This window comes from Etheostoma spectabile, chromosome 9 (genome assembly GCF_008692095.1).
Source record: "Etheostoma spectabile isolate EspeVRDwgs_2016 chromosome 9, UIUC_Espe_1.0, whole genome shotgun sequence".
Lineage (NCBI taxonomy): Eukaryota > Metazoa > Chordata > Actinopteri > Perciformes > Percidae > Etheostoma > Etheostoma spectabile.
The window spans coordinates 34,887,742-34,906,767 of NC_045741.1; positions in this window are offsets into that span (position 1 = coordinate 34,887,742).

A 19,026-nucleotide genomic window follows, 5' to 3' on the forward strand; every position below is an offset into this window, starting at 1 on the left:
AGCTGTGTACACATGGGAAATCATATTCAAAAAGGAGAAAGTAAACAAGCATTCATTCCTGCTCTTACCTGAGAAAAGTTGAGCCCATTGAGGGGGTGACACTGCTCCTCCACCCGCTCCACCGCCCCGGTCGTCTTTCCCATCCTCTCAGCCTCTTGAGCCAAAAACAGGTCCAGCACAGGCGTCCCCCTGGTTCGAACGTCCCACTCCGTCAGCGAGTTGACCATCAGCATTACCCACACGGGCCTTTTTCTCTCCCAGTTTCCCGCAATGGCATTGAACAGGTAGTCAGCATACAGGCCGCGCCCACGCTGGTCAGCGGTCATCCAGTATGGCATCATGTGTTTGACGTAATCCAGGTGGCGTTTGAGGCGGCGGTACAAGTCTCGAGGTAGCAGCGTCTGCAGGTTCTCTCCGTGGGGCAGCAGCTGGCAGCTGGTCAGCTTGGAGATGGTCAGAGGGTCGGTCAGGTCCAGCTCAAAGAACACATTGCGGCTGTTGTGGAAAGCCTGCTTGGACCTGTCTGGGATGAAGTCCCAGACTCGAGTGTAGGGCACGTGGATGGTGCCAAATAAGTAAGCAGGTGGGTGAGGAGGTGCACGCTTTACTCTCCACAGAAAAGAGTTCATGTCACTTTGCTGTGGAAGAGGCAGAGGAAGCAGGGAAGGAAAAAAAATAAGAGACCGCGGTAAAGATTTTGAGAGCTAAAGGAAACAAAAATACCAGAACCATCATTTTGGAGCCAGTCAACTAAAGGTGACACATCTTTCCTCTATTGTGGTTTACTGGCTCATAGGCTCGGGTCAACAAGTTAAAGATTGAAATACCATTTTGAGATGACGGTAGGGGAAGTATGAAGTCTAGTCAGCTCTGGGCTTGCTGCTGTGGAGCGAGCAGAGGGTTCATATCGGGGCCTTCTGGGCTGTAAACAGAGCCTGTGTATTGTTGGGGTGCATAACTCTGTTGCCAAAGCCTTTTTCGGCCTGGGAAGCAATTTGGAGGCTGTAGGCTAGCGCAAATATACTGCAATGCAGCTCATATAAGCCAAAAGCTGAAAGAAACCTGCTTTCTATTCTAACCCCACTGTGATACGTTTGTTTGTGAAATCTTTTACACCAGGCAGGGGGATCTGGTGCTGACAGCCCTGAGTACGGCACTGGTTTTCTCCTCTAGGGTTTATATTACAGGAAGTGTTTGTCTAGTGCGATTATCTTTATACAGAACAATGTCACAATGGAAATGAAATAATCACAGCCATTCCAAATGAGCATAAGGCCGTCTTGCATTTAAAATATGTTTCTTGTTAAGTGCTCTGCAAAATGTGCTGTGCATGTGCTATGACTTTGATCTTGGCATTATTCAAATGTGAAAAAATGAATTAACTTCTATAAACAATATCAAACTCCTGGCTTCTGAGACACAGTGTAATCAGGCATTTGAGGGATGAAGCCCATTACTGTAAAATAAAGTTATTCTTAGAAAATGTTTACTTTTAAAATTGTATCAAGATTTCCTTTAAGATGTCTTCCAAATATGCTCCACGCTGCCATCGCTGCATTTGTCAAATAAAAGTTCGGACATTGCTGCCAACAGCGAGTGAAGTCGTCTTGCGAGATATTCTACGTGCAGCGATTGCTGGCGCAATCTCTCACTCGACTAAATAAATTGCTATATTTAATTTAATTTCAGCGTTTCTTCTTTGCGGATACACTGACATGTTTAACCCGTTTGTTTCTAGGTTTCTAACTAAATTTTCACATTGGCAGGGTGCAGCCGACACTGCAGACTGACGGGAAGGCTTGGGACGGCATTAGTGCATTCTCCATCATATTTTCGTTAACGTGCACGTGTACGCGCAGGCCTACTCCATAAACTGGGACTTTTCGACATGGAGAGTGCGGCCGTGTCCTGAGGAGAGGCGAGATCCACTCTGCTAAAGCTGCATGGTCTTTTCTGGAGAGCCTTGACGCGCAGGGCTCCTTTTTTTATGGGGTAATTACTCTTAACAGAAAACAGAGACCACTGTACTGACGCATTACAAATCACATGAAGCGAAGGAGCACGAAGTCTTCAGTGATCTCTGACAACAGATCCATTATCCGCGTGTATAATGCACTCATGAAACACAAGCCTGTGATCTCTGAACGACTCCCTAATGATATCCGCACACCCGTGCGCACAATTCAAACGTTTGCCTGTTGCTGAGGTCATTTATTTTTTTTGTCAGAAGGGAAACGTGTTTGGATGAGATGTCTGGAGTCAGGATTTTAATGAACTTGTTTTCCCCTTCATGTCGAGGATGCATTCACGGTGGGCGGCTCACAGGCAGACAGACAGTGAGTTCAAGTCACATCCATCCTTTTTACCCAAATGCCCCGATAATTGTTTTAATAGGCCGTGAGTTGCGCTGAAACATGATCAAGCCTGAAAGGTCGCCGAAACTTTTCCAAATAAAGTCCAGTCACCCGTGGGTGTTCCCCACTTGCGATTGTCACATAAACAGCCGTAAAGTTGGCGAGCTTTAACAATTTTGTTGGCAACTGCTTTCATTTCTAAGGCCCGCATCTCTTCTGGGAAGTTACTTTATGAGCCAGTTCAGAAGTACCTGAACTGCACATGTCTGAAATTAAGGCTTGTCATTGAACTTTATATTAGTACAGAAAACATAATAATAATAATAATATTAATAATTATAAAAACAAAAATACATCTGAAGTATCTTAACTACCAGGCAATTCCCATGAATCATCCAATAGTAATTGATAATTTCATCCCAACATTTCGTTGTATCATTTGTTTATTTTATTCCACGTCAGTTTCTTAGTTTATAATAACAGCTATTCAAATATGTAAAAGGTCGTAACCTCTGGCCCCGTTATAGAGCTCCATTATGATAAATCCCCCCCATTTGTTTTAATAAAAAGCCTACTACTTTTATATCCCAACCATACTATAACTATAAGTTATAAACAAATGACATATTAGGATAATGTTGACAGCCAGGCTGAATAACAGAGGGTAAAATCTATCAACTGGGTGGTAATATATTCTGTCCAAAGTATAGAAGCCTATATAAAGTGCTCCAACACTCACCAAGTTTGGTGTGTCGCACTGCCTCGGTCTGTCCGGTCGGTGTGCGCCCCAGGGTGCCACAGTGTGCAGGAGAGAGCTCAGGAAGACCCAGCTGAATCTCGGCAGACAAACCATCGCGTCAGGGTGACAGCACACACTCCTAACAGTCAGCTCTTAGATCTCTCTCCTACACGCTCGCTTCTCACTGCCCTTTCCCCGTCTTCTTTGAATTAAAAAGAAACGTTACCGGTGGCCTCTTGGCTCACATGTGCCGTGCGGCTGGAGGACCATTCCGCCCCTTTCGCAGTTCCCGACGCACTCCGCTGCTGAGTTTGTGTCTATCTGAAACTTTTTTTCTGGCTCCTTTAACTCGCTGCAGTCCTGAAGCAGGAGCGGAGAACTCTTTGGTGAGTTTCCGCTGTGCGCTCCGCAAGTTTGGAGCGTCTTGACTGCGAGAGAGGGAGGTGGGACGACTTGAGTAACCCCCCTACCCCATCTCAACACACACACACACACACATCACACACATACACCCTGCTTCTGGCGCAGGTTCAGAGAGGGATGACAGCTTTGAGTAAAGACCCACGAGAAAGCACCGAAAAGAGTGCAGAGTGGTGGACGAATTATTTGGACATTGTATTGTATTTGGATATGAATCGGACATTGTATTCAGTTTTCCTATGGTATCACTAAAACATGCTATACTTTCTGTCATGCTTGCAGTAGGAAGTTTGGTTGCTTTTTATTACATTTCTTTATTAAATAAAAATAATTAAGCAATTAATCAATGTACACTTGAATTGTTTAGCTTGATGCAATTAATCATTATTTTAATTGTTTTTATTATTAGGCTATAGCCTATATTATGACATGATTTTCTGTGTGTTATTTCTTAAACTCCCAGCTCCAAGATGCTTGTTTTTAGACTAAAAAAACCTTACTCAAGTCCACCCACTGTTTTTTGGGTTCCAGCCTCATCTCACAGTCTTCATCTGCCGATAGAAGGCCTGATCTCTGGTCTTTGTTCATGTTCATGAGGGGGGGCTGGCAGCCTACCGTTTTGTTTTGTTTTGTTTTCAACAGAGTCATTCCAAAGATGTAAATGAGCAACAATACATTTCACATGTTGTCAAGTGTTTCCTCTCCAGAAGTATTAAATTAATCTCTGTTTGACAACCCTGCAATACGTAGGTTTGAAAGTCTTGTTGCAGCAGAGAGCTTCAGACCTTATAGGCATGATTAATTGTCACAGATAAACAGGTCAAAGTAAAGACAACTGTGAGAAGTGTTTTATTTATTTTCAGTCCGGCGCTCTTCTTACCATGTATTAGTCATTATGTGGAGCGTGCAGATCTGATCTTGTGATGAGAGAAGGTGGCCCCTTTCTGTATAGGCTGCGATGTCAACGCTCCACTACTTTGCTGTGACCTCAGTTATTCTCCAAGTGGCAGACAGTGTGACAGAGTCAAGTAGTGGGAAATTTATCATGGAGACCCCTCAAACAAGTGGCACCGGGCCCCTCCCTTCAGGCCGATGGCAGAAAGACCTCGGACAAGCAGCTCTTTGTCCTCGTCCATGTTCTCCACTCCTCTTCTCACCACTCCGTGCTCACTTCTGTTACTGGGCAGCTTTGTTCGCAGCCGACCGTCCCTGTACACTCATTGTATTTTCCATTCAGATGGGGCAGATTGGGCGTTTCTGCTGAGTGTCTTTGATCAGCTTGTCTTTTAACACAGTTTCACGTTGTAAAACTGTTAAATTTCTGCTCTTTGACCCTTTGACTTCTTTTATTGGGCCCCATTCATCAAGTTCTAAAAATCAGACAGGCTGAAGAGTCAATATTTCTTTGTGTTACACATCTGCAAAATGGCCCGCTTGAATGCAGCCTCAGATGTTTTTAGATGCATAAAGGCAGCGTATAAGATGAACCACGTTGATCTAATCAAATCTTTGTATCCACACTACCCTGTTTCTTCTCCTTGCTCTTAATCAGGTGTGGGATTTCAGTTAGCAGTTTAATCTGCTCTATTATGGCCACCTGTGGACTCAGGTACTTGCTTTAACCACACCTTGCAGTGGGCTTCTCTTTGAAGGAGCTTTTCCACATTCTTGGCCGGTTAGAAGAGGGCTTATGAGCGGCTGGCTGCAGGAGATTCCTGGACCGGGGCCAGCGCTTACAGCATAGTGCACATTTAGCCTGAGACTAAAGAAGACTTTAAAGTTAATGTTCTGTTTGCAGACCACAGAAACGCTCACTTACAGAACGCGCATCTGGGGACATTATAGAGAGGGAGGTTGAGAGAAAAGAGCCCATTCTGATCCAAAGGTATTTTTATTAAGTATATACAGTATGAATCCGATCCCTCCAAAAAGTGATGCTTTGCAACACTTTCATTGACTTTGCATATTTTTTCTCAGTGTCTCCGTTACATAGTCTACAGATTGTACCCCGTATGGACAGATTGGAGGTATAAGGAGAAGGAAAAGAGAGTGAAGAGACCTTGTTAATGTTTATGACCCTGCAGCTCTAAGGATCCTGTGTCTACTTGTTCTTGTGGCTCTGCGGTTGCCTGTCTCTCTGATGTTGTGCAGAAGTCCTGCCACAAAACCCCAACATTAACTCTCCGCCTCTGCCTCAGCATCATTACTTGTCTATTGGTATGTAATAATAGAGGTGCTACTTCTATTACAAGTATTACCACACCACATGAAGACAAAATGTGAACTACTGCAGAGATAGCGGTATCTGAGACTGGAGGTGTGTGCAAACTGTTTTATTTATCATGTACACAGGGACCCCTAGTGGTGTGAGGAAGAATTAAGATTATGCTCATTGTGAACAAATGGAAGGACACAGGAGAGATGGTTAACCCGATGGTAGAAAGATAGCGCTTCAAAGAAAACGTGAGTATGATGGATATGAAGGAGTGCTTCATAGCTTTAGGCAGCCATACTTCAGAGATTGACTGTCAGACTGACTGTGAAGGCCACACTGAACCCTCTCTGTCTCGGTCTGTTGTCTCCACTTTCAGCTGTGCTGCACGCACACACACACCCTCACTATCTCCCCTTGCTCTTGCTCGGGCTCCAATATCCTCTGTCCCGCTTTGAAGATGTCAAGGAATAATATTGACTGAGGCTCTGGTGAAATGTTATTGTGGTTTCCCTTTCCGGACGTTGGGGGGGATAGGAGGTGGTAGAGAATGTGGAGGGTAATGTTAGGGGGTGGAATATGTCCAAGAATGTCAGAAGGGGGTCAAAAAGGAATCTGTTTAAGTCCAGGCATACATAAGTAGAGATAAGTGGGAGTAAGTCAGAATCAGTACATGTTTGGTTTGTGTCTGAGGCTTTCACCCACTATTTGTGGAGGAAACACTGATGGTCTGCAATAAGTTGTTTTTTCCAGTGTCTGCAGAGACGTTCCCTGTAGCGTGTCAACACATGAAGTGGATGGCTATCTGTCTATCTTCATCATCCAGAATGAGCAAAGGCAGAAGGGGGAAGATGAGAGGAAGAGATAAAGTGACACGGGTCATGGTCAGGGCTATTTTTCTGGAAGCAATGTCTCAATGTTTTTTTTTCCTTTACTGTCATTGTTTTCCTGAAACAGGAAAATTAAATAAGAGTTACATTCATAATTATTTACAGTGAGTGATGAAAGTAATTAGATCAGAGGCAGTTTTATATATAGTCCCTGACAAAAGTTGTCGCTTAACTATTTTGTAGAAACACCTGCTATTAATCTGACTTTTAATTAATCAATTGGTGTAAGAAATAGCTCATATGAAAAGCTAAAACCCTCCCAAATGATGTTCAATGCACTGAAATAAATTAGTTTCACTAAAAAAAGATTTATTATTTAAACAAGACAGAAAGGTCAAATTTTGGCAAGACAAAAGTTTTGTCGCCTATACATAAATTGAACAAATTTACTACAAATACTAAAATATGTCAGCAAATTAAATAGTGGTGCTGTGAGATTCAAATCTAATATCTTGTATGACTTCCATGAGCTTGAAGGACTGCATCCATGCGGTTTGGCAAGGATTCATACAATGTATTGATGAAGTCATCAGGAATAGCTAGGAAAGCAGTCTTGCATGCCTCCCAGAGTTCATCAATATTCTTTGGTTTGGTCTTCCATGCTTCCTCTTTCATCCTACCCCACATATGCTCAATGATGTTTACGTCTGGTGACTGGGCCGGCCAATCCTGGAGCATCTTGATCTTCTTCGCCTTGAGGAACTTTGAAGTGGAGATGGAAGTATGCGATGGAGCACCATCCTGCTGGAGAATTTGGCCTCTTTTATGGTTGGGAATATAAGAGGTAGCTAAGATTTCTTGGTATTTGAGACTTGATGTTGCCTCCACCCTGCAGATCTCTCGCACACCCATACTGGATGTAACCCCAGACCATATTTTTCCGCCACCAAACTTCACTGTTTTCTGGGTGAATCTTGGATCCATGCGGGCTCCAGTAGGTCTCCTGCATATTTGCGGCGACTGTGGTGTAATTCAACAGAAGATCATCTGAAAATCCACTTTCTTCCACTTCTCCAGCGTCCATCCTTTTAGCAGGCTGTGGGCCTTGGCAAATGCCACACGGTTTTCAATTGTCTTTTGTTTAGTGCTGGCTTCTGGGCACTGATTCGACCATGGAGGCCATTTCGAGACAGAATCCGACAAACCGTTCTGGTTGAACAGGGACTTCAGGGGACCAGGTCTGGTGGAGCTCTGCTGCAGTGGAAAATGGGCTGGCCTTGGATTTTCGAGCCAACAAACGGTCCTCTCGAGCAGTTGTCTTGCGTGGTCTGCCTGACCTGGGCTTGTCAAAAACATCTCCAGTGTCTTCAAATGTTTTTTTAATCCTCTGTACTTGACGCTGAGACACATGTAAGGTGTCTGCCACATCAGCAGTGGATCTGGTCTTCAGCCTCTTGATAATCAAAACTTTAGTCTCAGGGTGAATCTTAGGCATGTTTGCAGAGGTCTAGTTGCAGTTGATGTGAAGGTCTAGTGTACTGGGGTTGTTTTTATACACACCTGAGACCTAATTGATCCATTATTAGTCACAGGTGAAGCTCATATGACAAGGCGACAACACTTATGTGTTTGCAAAAATTGACTCAATGGGCTTTACCAAGCTGTGAATATTAGAATACTTTTTGACAGTTTTTTTATCACTGAAACATTATTACAAAAGCTGTTGGGATTAAAATGAGCCATTTCTTGTAAATAAATCTTGATTAGAAATATATTTCAGCGGCACTTCAGGTCAATTTGTACACAAGCGACAAGACTTTTGTCAGGGACTGTACAGATGGGATGATGGGGCACATTAACATTTTAGAATGTGACATTTAAAGTATTTAAAATGGCAACACAGACAATAATGCGAGCATCAGTAAGTGTGAAAATTATAATTTTATGTGCCAACAGAATGCATGTCTGTAATTCAACAGTGATCCTACAAATGGGACATAAAATATTATATATTTTTGCTTTTGTGCTAATCTAAGCTATGAGGATGCTGGCTCTAGCTTTGTATTTCAGGAAGAGACAAGAGAGTAGTATCCATCCTTTAATATGTCAGCCACCTGTAGATGACTCTCCATTTTAAGGTAATGGAAGGCCTGCCATTAGTCACAAGCATACTGCTATATGGGCATTGTCTGTCCTGAGATTTTAGTCAAGCATCAGTTCTGATCATAGTGTTTATTTTTGCACAAATACACACATACTTACTAACTGGCCATATCTTATATTTGCTAGAGCTTATAATGCTATCACATCAAAGGCTGGGCTGGCAAAGTCACCCCATAATGCATTATGTTCTCTCCAACCACTAATCATTGGCATTGTGAGTCATTGTAGTATCCATATTGGGGAACCCCCCTGCTACATTCTCTCTCATTCTGCCCCATTTACCCCTGAGAGCTGAAGCAGGGGAGGTGGAGGAGTGAAAAGCCCCCTCCTGCTGCCAAGCAGATCTACCTTTTGGCTACTCAATGGTGAAAGAATAAGATATGGAGGAATAATAATGTTCCCCTCTTGTCATTTCAACAACCATTGTTGATGCTGCTGCAAAGCTCAGCACTGGACAATAGATGTATTCATATGATAATATTATGGAAATACAATATATATATATATAATATACACGGCCAACGTTGGTCCTAATAATACTTTTGGTGTTCATTGTCAGTGTCCTGTTTGTGGTTTATCCAACCAGGGGTTCAACAGAGGCTGCCAGATAAGACCTTTTTGCTATGACTGGGGAACAGTACAAACAGCAAGTGTTATGAAACCATTACATCAAAGCCTCTGGTCTGCACTGGTGTGCAGGAACCACACATGAATTCCAGTCTGAAGGATCAGATGAGCTCTGCTTTAAGTCGAGGAGAATCTGGTTTTGGACTTGGCCTTCTTTGACGGTCATCTGCTCTAATGAGGTTCTTTGAAGATTATCTTATTGTCCGAGGAGCTTTTATGATACACATATAGTACATGCATGGCATCAAAGCTTGCTTTTTTAAAGAAATATGTCATGCTCAAAGATCATTAGAGACAGGGAAGCATTGCTTTAACCACTGTCGGACCACATTGTTTTCATACATGGTGCTCTTCCTTGCTTTTGTAATATGAGTTCACAAGCCTGGCCCTGCTTCTGAGTCAGAGTTCAGTGAAACCATGTTTATCCTGCATTTATCCAAGGTTTATTTGATGAATGTCTAGCACATATCTGTCTGTGATGGTGTTGCACCGTGGCTGCTGTGGCCTGTGTTGGATGTGATTGTGTTTGAGGGAGTAGTCTTAGTCATAGTCTTTTGTTTACCCACATCTGTGAAGCCAGGTGTCCAGAATACCACACGTGTGTAGGCAGTACAAAATGGCCACTGTCTCTTGATTTACATCAGCGGCTGTTTTAGAGGTACTTGAACATGTGTGGAATTATAAAAACTCTGCCTGACCTGTATATTGGCGTTCTTTGGGCCAGCGTGGACTCCTGCACTTAAAACTCACAGAAACAGGAGGGCAAACATGTTATGAAAAGGTATTTGTGGATTTATTTTGTGTCTCTGGTGCTTCCACACAAATTAAAAAAAAAAAACTAAACTAAACAGCATGGAAAAACCCTATCCATGCTGTTTTGAGTGAGATACAGGTTTTTGAATGTCCTCTGCCTTTAGTCTCCAGGTGAGGTATTCAAATTCTGCACGGCTTTATAGGCCAGATGAGGTGGCTAACCGTAGCACATTCTAGCGCTAAATGCTAGCTCGTTCTCAATGGCAAAACTCTGCTACAACACACATTAGTTCACCATAATCTACAAAATAACTACTTCCATGTCCCTGTTCTGCAGGTATTCCACAAGTGTACCATCGTTTAGAAGAAGTCTCCCAGCTAATCCTGCCTGGTACTGACCAAAGTTGGAGAAAGAGTTATCTAGTTTACCTAGCTTGTGTGCATGTGCGACTCCCAACAAAGATAGCATAGAAGTGAGATGTCTCGCTCTGTAGCTAAAAGAGTGACCTAAACACACAGGATGAAAACAAGGTCTACAAAAATAGGGTGTTTTTTGAAAATGAAACCATGTCAACATATTCTGCTACAACCTTAAAATACAATTATAAACCTGAAAATGAGCATAATATGGGCGCTTTAAATCAGATGCCCTGTCAAAGAGAACCAGATGATGCCATCACCAACTCTGTGATTTTTAACCCTCCTGTTGTCCTCGAGTCAAATTTGACCCATTTTCTAAAAGTTTGAATATCAGAAATTTTGGTTTCTTTCAACCAAATTGTCAAAGAAAATACCATGGATGGTTCCACACAACTATCACTCTTCAACTACTACTCACTGTATGCCAAAGCTATTGCAAATGCACTCTGCAAGGGGACTCTTACTGTCTTTTTTTATAATTGCAGATTTAAGCTTAATTTGTTTCACAAAATCCTCTTAACTGTGACTGATTAGACCCTTTAACAAGCATTTAAACTCAAGCTATCTGTCCATGTGTGTTGCATGCATTCAGATAGATAGTCAGCGGTGGATTTATTTTATAAATAATCAGTTCACTGCTTTCATTAAATTTGGGTGTTTTCTTCAATTCTATTGCGTTTGAAAAAAAAAAAAAAGTCAACAAAACATTAGAAAAAGTGACTAAAAACGTGACAACAACGTCGGGAAAAGTGAGTTTGTCGAAAAAAAAGAACAACAAAATGTTAAATTTCAAATTGTGACTAAGAAAAAAACTGAACGTTGCATGGGTGAAGACAACACATGGGTTAATACTGGACTTAAGAGGTGATGTCAGAACCAGTGTAAGGCCATGGGAGAGAGGGGCTGAATATTGTGAAAGCCCCCTTTTTCTTCCACTATGCATGTAATGTTGTTTTGGTAAAAGAATATGACATTTCATGCTTTCTCTCCATCATCTGCTCTTTTCAAAGTCTCTTTTTCTGTCTTTTTTCCCCCCACATCTCCTTTGGTTTTCAGCTCTGTTTATTTTCAAGATCAATGCGCAGTTCTGTAACACTTGGCTGGTCTGCTCACTCAAACCTGGAGACATAAGTTCACGTGTCAGCATGGATACACAGTCATCTAAATATGAGACATGAAGAGATGAGAGAGATAGGGAGAAGAGGGAGCTGAAAGTAATAGAAACACAAAAGGAAAATGTGGTGATGGAAAGCAATTGATGTGAAGAGATGCAGGAATGCCAGAGAAGAAAATTATTAGGTCTGATTGATGACCTTGTATTGATACAACGCAGACATAATTTATTGCTTTAAAGGGCATATTTCAAGTGTCTGGAAATCATGGCTTGTAGAAAGAGGGCATAGGAGGAGGCGGCTGGAGAAAGATCTGTGTCCATAATAACAACCTGGCTGTGGGGTCAGATAAACACAGACACACATAGACAGCGACAAAGGTACACACACACACAGACGCACAGACACACACACACACACACACTCCAGACTTCTTTCTGCTCTTTGGGCATCGTTCCTACAGCTACTCTTCACTCACACATAGAGCTGTTCTGGTGCTTGACAGGGAGCAGAGGAGCTGTCAACAAGCCCAGAGCCTGTCAAGACGCTTCCACGCTACACTGCTACACACACACACACACACACACACACACACACACACACCCCAACACACACACACCACACACACACACACACAGATATAAACACAGATTTAAACATGCATACACAGTTGAAACATGTCAAACAGCATGACTTCTATAACAAAATACACACAAACACACATGCATAGCAGGTCAAGAGACACACATTAAACAGCATGGCTTGTACGACTGAACTGACTGAGCTGTGACACACAAAGAGCACAAACACATTAAACAGCATGATGCTTATGACTGAATACACAAACACACACGGAGAGACAAATACACAAACAGTCCGCCCATGAAAGGTCTAGAGAGGTAATTTTCTGCTTCTTCAGCTGACCCTGAACATGTGTCAAGGTTTACACTATAATCTACTGTAAGAGACTGAGAAAGGAAAATACACAGACTTCCTTTCATTTCTAGATTTATTTATGGTCTTGCTTGGAGCTGTGTTTGGGCTGCTGTGTGTGTGTGTGTGTGGTGTGTGTGTGTGGTGTGTGTGTGTGTGTGTGTGTGTGTGTGTGTGTGTGTGTGTGTGTGTGTGTTGTGTTGTGTGTGTGTGTGTGTGTGTGTGTGTGTGTGTGTGTGTATGCGCGTGTGTGTGGTACAGTATGATGATATCATTAACCACTTACTATGACTTACCTTAGTATTAACTACTTCAGGCAGATAATCATTAAACTTGGTCTTAGATTGTTTCCCAAAACATTATCATCTTATAGTCAAGATTCCCCCAGGGTAAACTCTATTTCTACTTAAGTTCTGTGTGTCTGGAGTGCAACTCATCAATAACATCACAATGACAGCCAGTCTCCACCTGGTCTCATAGAACATGAATTACAGGCTGAATCTGACTGAGGGCTGATGCTCAGCTCCCAGTGAAGGGCATACTGAGAACCTTAATGCCCCACCAGGGAGGCCAACAATACAGTTGGAGCAATACCGATGCAAACTGTATTCTTGTGTTCTATAAGTATACATATTTATATACTGGAACCTGTAAGCATTTGCAGTTATTCTATACATAAAGTACCTAAACATTTTTGATAAATAAAGTGATGAACAAAGAAATTGGACGTGATTCAGTGACGCTTCAACAAATGCTGGTTAAATTGAATTACTTTATTTTCAATAAGACTAAAAGTTGACAGCTATTGTCTTTGAATCTGTACTTAGGTAAATGCTAATGCCAGCATGATAACACACTCACAGTGACCATGACAATATTCTGATGTTTGGCAGGTATTGTTTACTTTGTTCAGAAACTTGGTTAAGCATATTAGCATGCTAACAACATTTTGCTATTAAATGATGTGAATGTGGCTAATTAAAATTTAGCCTGAATGATGGTGCACAACTTTTTAATCTTTTGCTAAAAAAAATCATCAAAATACTTTTTCAGAACTATCATTCATGAAAACAGAATAGTACAGCTTACCTCTGCACTCTTGCTGTCTTCCAAACTTTTCCAGCCAAACACCAATCATCACCCCACATGAGGTGCTATTACAAAGCGAGATTCTAGCCGTGACCCTGCTGATCACTGTGGTTATACAGAGGCCTGATGAGAGCAGCCTGGTCTGACTGCAGAGGGTTAAATCATGCAGTACGCTCTGGGGAGTTCAGAACTCTGCAGCCGACTCAGCGAGACAGTCGGTTGATTTATGAGCCGGTGCTGAGTCTAGCACAGTCTACTTGGTCGAGGCACGCCATCATGATTGAAAGTCACATTCAAGCCAGTGTACCGGCTACTCACTCACCACACGGGGCACACGCCCAGAGATAACTGTGCTCTGTTTCGATATCATAGGGCCTGTGGTGTTACATTTTTGTCCCTCGTAAGTTTCTCTTTCCCTCCCATTCTATTTGCTGCAATTTTTTCTTTGCCCTCCTATCCCCTCCCTTACATACTATCCTCTACCTGCATTCACACAATTAGATACAGAAATTCAAAATCAGATGATGCAGTAAGAAACTTAGTGGCAATAGCAATCTGTCAGTTGTTCTGTTAGTTGACCACTATGTTAGTCAGACTGAAATATCTCAGCAATGGGCCATCATTGGGGTTCCACTCCTATAGGATATTTGCATTAACGGTAGTGCTTCAACCAATTCAGCCATGTCTGCTGACAAATCTTGGTTAGTTTGCTCATAAGCGTACCATTCACTGTCTCTACCATCCAAAACAATTGGGTAGATTGTCATTAACGTTTGGCTTTCATGGTCACCACAAGATAAAACCCACTGACTTCGGTGATCCTTTGGCTTTTTTCAACTCCCACCATGAGGTTCATTTGTAGTTTTGAGTAAAATATCTTGACAACTATTGGATGGATAGCTGTAAAATTTGGTTCAGACATTCATGTTCCCCTCAGGATGAATTTAATCACTTTGGTGCCCCCTGACTTTTCCTCTAGCACCATCATCAGGTCAAATTTGTATTTTGTCCAAAACATTGTTTAATGATGCTTGCTAAAACTGCTGCTGGAATTTTCAATTTCCTCGCGGGAGTCATCCCAAAAGGATCAATAAAGAGAAGTCTAAGTCTAAGTCTCTAAACGTGGTAAATATATATAAACATTGCCAATCTGAACATGTCAGCTGACGCTACGTTTATGTAGTGTGCATGTTTGTTTCAAAGTCGCAATTACGACAGGGAAGCTCTATTATGTCCATTTCGGTATGAAATAATACGGAAGTGCCTGACAACCAAACAAACATGGATGCTTCACAAACCATGACCTGACCTGACTGTTGTTCAGTGTGATTTAACCCACATTCATGGATATGGTTTTATACTGTTATCGCACAGTATTGACAGTGCTTACACAATTAACTTTGTTAATATACAACAAATGTCTTAATGATATAAACACTTGCAAGTCCTTAGCATGTTTCTTTTTAATTTCTACTATTGTACCATATGACATGAACACAGCACGAGTAGCACAGCCTCACAAAGCTGCTATCACGGTTGTAGATTTTTTTAAACACTACAGGATTGCTGAAACTGCTAGAATTGTATCCACGTAATCAATAAGTTCTACCCTTAAATACATTAAAGTTTCTGTATTATTTCTTCCAATTTAATTTTTATAACAAATGCATGCAATGCTTTTCAGCTGCTTATATAAAAGACTTGGATAACACTGCTCCTGAACAGCACAATCTATCTTGATGCTCACCCTGATCTTTTGAAACATTGTGTTTGGATGCGGTGGGGGAAGGTCATAACTGGAGTCAGCCGTCAGTGTCTTCGCCAGCTATCTAGCAGCATACAGTGATAATGTCTCAGGAGATGGTAAATTGCATGGCACGTTGTTTTTCAGGCAGAAGAGGGAGATTGCAATATATGGGTGATGCAGGCTTCAGCAAACCACTCACACTGCAAACACAGAGATCCAAAACTAGATGTTTTGCATCTGTCCAAAACATCCTGTTTGCTTTCTGTTGTGTAGGCGGTGGTTGAACAGATATTGTAACTTCAGCAACATTACACTGACCATTGTGTGTCAATATTGTTTGATTTTGTTCCAAAGCTTTGTCTTATTTTTCTTATTAAAACAAAAATGAATGAACAATTTGACTGGATCAGAGACGCCTGTACAGAGGAAAATAATATTGTATGTATTAGACTGTTTAAAAAGGGAACATTAGGTGCCCGGATAGCTCAGGGTGCCTAGATAGCTCAGTTGGTAGAGCGGGCGCCCATATATAGAGGTTTACTCCTCGATGCAGCGGGCCTGGGTTCAATTCTGAACCTTGAATCTTTAAAAAAAAAAAAAAAAAAAAAAAGGGTGAAATTAATGTACAACTACTTAACAATAAGTAGGTCACTCATAGAAAAACAAAAATCTAAATTATAATCACTATCATTAATCACTTTAGAATCCATAATTATTTTCTTTTGACATTGGTTTTACATTCTGTTCTCAGCTCAGCCTCATCAAAATGCTAATGGTGTAACTTATGGCAACCAGCAGAATAATAATTATAGTAGTAAGTTGGCTTACTACTATAGTTATTACTCTGCTGGCAACTATTCTGCCCAGTTTTTTCCAAGAAATTGTTAATTTCTTCCTTCTGTATCTAATACTGTTGCCAAAGCTTCTCTTGATCGTTCGAATGGACATAGCATCTTTACTGAGTGTCTCGGCTTTTGCCTTTCACATCCTTTATGTGTTGCAACATCAAACAGTACACATAAAAGCCTCTCTGCAGCGCTGGAAAGAGTCTTTCTTTGAAATATGTTTCTCATTTTATGGTATTATCATATCACTGGACGTGTCCACATACAATTTTTGTTTTGAGGACTGTGGATTCAGAGAGTAAATGAGCCCCAGAGTCAGTAATTGAACTCTAATCCCACCGTAAACCCTGATGGAGATTCAACTGTTTAGTGGAAACATTTCCGAAGCCAGACATCTTTCGGTAAAGGAAAGGGAAGATGTTGATTAAAATGACTGAATAATTCTAGAGTTCCTGTTTGTCTTGGCTGTGTTGGTTGCTATGTGACAATGGTGTGTGTGGGAAAGGGAGAGGAAGAGAGAGAGAGAGATGGAGAGATAGATTGAGAGAGTGAGTGGAACTGTCCACATGAGTTTGTCTAGCACTAAACAAAACAGATGTAAGAATCTGCTATAGTTGGTTATCAAAAAGTATTATATTTTTAGATACAGTAAACAAGTGGGAGCCAAGTGGGAGCGTCTTCTCACGTACTGGGGTGTCAAACCTATATTGTCTGTGACTTTATTTTATTATTTGTTTTTTAGAACAGTTTATAAGGGTAACCAAAATGAAACATATATATATATATATATATATTATATGCTAACTTATATATATATCTAATATTATAGCATACATTCACATGTCAAACACATACACTACCAGTCAAAAGTTTGGGGTCACTTAGAAACATTTCCATTCCACTCCTTAAGACAGCAATACCAGCTGATCTGCTGTGGTGCATGAATTTTTAATGCAATTCACATTACCCTTTTATAGCAACATTCATTCATGTTTCCAAAGGCACATTTGTTACTAATTGATAAATTTTTAAAAAGTATCAAGAAAATAATAGAAAACTTTTGCACTTATAATCGGAAAACAGCTGCCCTGTTAAAAAAACTAATGCAATGATCTCAGCTGGTATTCTGTCTATAATTGAGTGCAATGAAGGATTTATTAGTGCATTGCATTACTTCATTTGTTTGAATGATTTCAACAAATATAAAATATGCATAATTAAAGGGGACAGCTGTACTTTGTTTCAAACATTTTTTTGTAAAAGGTTTTAAGTAATTTAACTTGACTAAAGGACATTTTCAAAGGTAATGTAGTTGAATTTGATTCAAATGCAATTGATTTAGTTCAGAAGTTAACTCAATTTCAAGGAAGCCAGATTTCATAATTGAATATTACATTCTAAGAACTTGTTTTCAGTGCAGTATATCCTCCGAGAAAACTTTCTGTAAAATGCTTTGCTGCCTTTACAGATCAACGGAACAGGGACTGAAGTTGCAGAATTATAAAGATGAAGACGTCATCTTTATGATGAAAGCAATGCGGTGGTTTTGAATTACTGCACACTAAATCATTTTTATGCAAAGAAGTAACTCCAGCTCTATAATCACATAGCTGTGGACGAGCCCTGGGCTCAGACAAGAGCTTATGATTGCACCTTAATGGGTTTAGTGGGAACAGGGTGTCACAGAAAGTACTGTGGAATTAATGATTAGAAAAATATCTCCTCTGACTCGAGAGTTTTGGAGCAAGCTGCTAATGTATCCATCTGCGCTGAAAACCTGAACCCTCTCAGTCCAATATAAATGGATGTTCTGTCAAACACGCCAGAGCTGAGGTGCTGGAAAATGGACACCTGCTAATGAAATTACTGTAAAACCCAATTTTACAGGCTACCCTGTTGCCAGGGTGAAATTTGTCTGTGCATACAATGCAATTATGTGTGTGTATGTTCCTGTCTGTGGGTGTGTGGTTCTACACAAAGTTTCCCACTGTTTTCCATAGCAGGCCTGTTGAAGGTTTGACTAAAGGCCCGGCCTTGTGGGCTTCCCCTGCAGCGCCTGTGATTTATCAACCAGCCAGCCCTGATCTGCTCCTCGTGGGGCTTCTCAACCCTCAACAAACCTCAACAAACTTGTATAAACCCAAGAGGCCTTTCAGCCCTCAGACAACAGGGCTATATTGCGGTTAACCATCACTCTTTAAAACAAATCTTATAATGATCCATGCTGTGGCTGCTGCAGAGGCGGTGAATTTGGATCAGAGCCATATTCCCAAATGGCCCCTTCCCAGAGCCACTCTGCTAACTGTCTGACCCCTGGCCCGAGCCTCAGCCTTGCCACATAGGCGGGGCCAATAGCTGCTGCCGTACAAACAATGCATGGCAGCAATGGAGATCCAACAACCTCTATTCCAGTGTGAGGTTTCTGTCCACAACCCAGTTTTAACCCCTGTGAAAACTTGGTCTGAACCTCAGTTTTTCTCAATCAATGTCCTGTGATCTCAAGGAAATCGGCCAAGTAATCACAGGCTTGCCCACCATTCAAAACAAGAAGGGTTTAATTTTCTCAAAGAGCTCCAGCGATCGCAAGAATGGTTTCCCCGCACATATCACAGACTCTGGCACACTGTACCCACACATGGACACAATGAGGCAGCATAATGAAACCATCTATCTTCTTGACACTAAAGGCTAACACACAGAAGGAGCTTACTGTCTTATAAATGTCTCTCATAACTCTAGCCAGTCTGGCCTGCGCCGTTATAAGGATCCAGATACAATGCAC